A 2,500-nucleotide genomic window follows, 5' to 3' on the forward strand; every position below is an offset into this window, starting at 1 on the left:
GCCCGCCACGGCCGACCGGGCGCGCGGCGCGGCGGAGGCGCGGAGGGCACGCCGAGGGGAAGCGGGCGGACGGACAGGACGGACGGACGGGAGGGGGGGGGGCGGGCCCGACGCCGACCGCACGCGCGGTCGCCGCCGCAGCCGCAACCCCCGAACCACCGCCGCCGCCGCCGCCGCCGCACCCCCCCCACCGAGCCCACCCCCGGCCTCCGCCGCCCGGAGCGCGGCGGCTACGACGGGGAAGGGAGAAGAAGGCGGGGGGCCAGTGGCGACGGGGAGGACCCCCGTTCCCACGGCGCACGCCCCGCACGCGAGCGGCAGCACGGCACGGTACCGCCGCGGTACCCACCCGCAGACAGCCGCCCGCGCGGGAGGAGGCCGGGGAAGAGGCCCGCGCCTCTCCCCCCCCGACACCTCGGCCCTTCCCCACCGCCGCGCCCGACCCGGCCGGACCGAACCAACGGGCCGCCCGGCCCCGGCGGGACGAGGCTCCGCCAAGCGGGCGTTCCGGGAGCGGGGAGCTTCGGAGCGCTCCCCGAGTCTCCACTTAGGGGGACGAAGGCCCTCGGCCGACACCGACGGGCCTGCGAGGCACCCCAGCCGCGCCGCCGCGGACGCCGCCCGCCCGCCCGCCGAGGCGAGGCGGGGAGGGACGGCGCACCGGCCGGCGATTGATCGTCAAGCGACGCTCAGACAGGCGTAGCCCCGGGAGGAACCCGGGGCCGCAAGTGCGTTCGAAGTGTCGATGATCAATGTGTCCTGCAATTCACATTAATTCTCGCAGCTAGCTGCGTTCTTCATCGACGCACGAGCCGAGTGATCCACCGCTAAGAGTTGTCTGCCTTTCGGCACCGCCCCGCGCGCGCGGAGGGGCCGGGACCGCTCCGCAGAAGCGGCCCCCTTCTCGGACGACGGACCGCCGCCCCACCGACCGACCGACCGCCCCCCTCCGCACGCGCGGAGGGGGCGCGCGACGACCGGCGGGCGACGGTCGCGCCTCGCCTCAGATGACCGTACCGACATCACAACGGAGGGAAGGAAGGGAAGGGTGAAACAAGCTCCGAACGGCAAGGGCCCGGGGAGCCCGCGCTCCCGACCGACCTGGGGAAACAACAAGCACCTTGCTCGCTTCGGAGGCGGCCCAGGCGCCCGGGCTCGGCCCGGCCTCCGCACGGAGGGCCGGCGGCGCGTCCGACCGCGCGCCCGGACCTGCACCCGCCTCTCGCTCGCGCGGAGGGGGGAAACCACAGACGCTGACCGCCGCGCGGGCGACCAGCGGGGGCGCCCCGCTCGCGCCGCGCGCGCCTCCGCGCCGCCCAGCGCCCGCGCGCTGCGACAGCCGGCTCCTTGCCCCCGTGGCCCCGAAACCCCGGCTCTCGCCCCGACGCCGGGAACGCCCGCGCGGCGCCGCCGCCGCACCACACCGGAGACAGGGACGGACGGCCAACCGCCGGAACCCGAGACGGCGACGCGACGCCGCCGCCCGGCGCTCCGCCCGACCGCCGCCCGGCCACCGCACCGCCGCGGCTGCCCTCCCGGAGCCGCCGCCGCCGCTTCTCGTCTCGGCCCCTTCCGCAGGCACGCGCCAGGCAGAAGGCGGACGCCGCTGAGCCGGAGGCGACGCCCCCTCTCCCCGCTTCCGCGCGGAGAACGGGACGGGGAACGCCCCTCGGCCGCCCACCCGCCTCGCCTGACCGAGACCGGGAAAGGCGACTGCGAAGCGACGGGCAGGACCCGGGACGGGACAGGCCACGCGGCCGGCCACCGAGCGACCGCCGGCCGGCACGCCGAGCGGCGGCGCCGCCGCCGCCGCTCGGGCCCGGGGGCTGCGCCGCCCCTCCCCTCAGCCGGGGCGGGAAGGGGTGGGGGTGGCAAGCAAGGAGCACGAAGCCGCAAGCGCGCCGCTGCGCGTCCACGGAGACGCGGCGGCCCGAGCAGGCCGCCCCGCCCGGCGAGACCCCCGACCGTGGGGGAATCGCCATCGCCCCCGACGGCGAGAGAGCCCGCGCTCCCCGCCGGGGGGGGGGGAGGTTCCCCTTCGCGTTTCGAGGGCGAGGCAGGCCGGCTGCGGCCGACCGAACGCCGCCGGTCTCGCCGCCGAGACCGGACCGCGGAGAAGGGGGGGCAGGGGGGACACCCCTCCCCGGCGCGGCCGCCCGAGGGGACAAAAAGCCCACGGCGTGGGCGGCGGCCGCCATGGCCAGGGCCTGCACGAGAGCGACTCCCGCCCCTGGAGGCTCAACCGCCGCACACGGCCGGGGCCCGCCCCTGCGGGTCGCACCGAGCCGCCCGAGTCTTTAAACCTCCGCCCGGCTCCGCGGCCTTCGACCCCCGGGCTCAGCCGAGGGAGGGCCGCGGAGGCGCGGACGCTAGGTACCTGGCCCTGGGGTGAGGGAAACATCCTCAAGGGCCCCGCGGGGGTGCCTCCCCCGCTGCCGCCATCGGGGGAGCGTCCGCCCGCGGGGGCGCGCCCGACATCCGCCACCACCACCACGTCCTC

The 2,500-nt window shown here is 78.4% G+C and overlaps 1 non-coding gene across 1 annotated transcript; it reads right to left on the minus strand.

The window, feature by feature from the left end:
* Positions 1–683: 683 nt before the first annotated feature.
* On the minus strand, positions 684–836 carry LOC141955795 (5.8S ribosomal RNA). Its single transcript, XR_012632758.1, has one exon. It is a non-coding gene; the product is annotated as a 5.8S ribosomal RNA (ribosomal RNA).
* Between the last annotated feature and the right edge of the window lie 1,664 nt (positions 837–2,500).

Source organism: Athene noctua, unplaced genomic scaffold (assembly GCF_965140245.1).
Source record: "Athene noctua unplaced genomic scaffold, bAthNoc1.hap1.1 HAP1_HAP1_scaffold_641, whole genome shotgun sequence".
Lineage (NCBI taxonomy): Eukaryota > Metazoa > Chordata > Aves > Strigiformes > Strigidae > Athene > Athene noctua.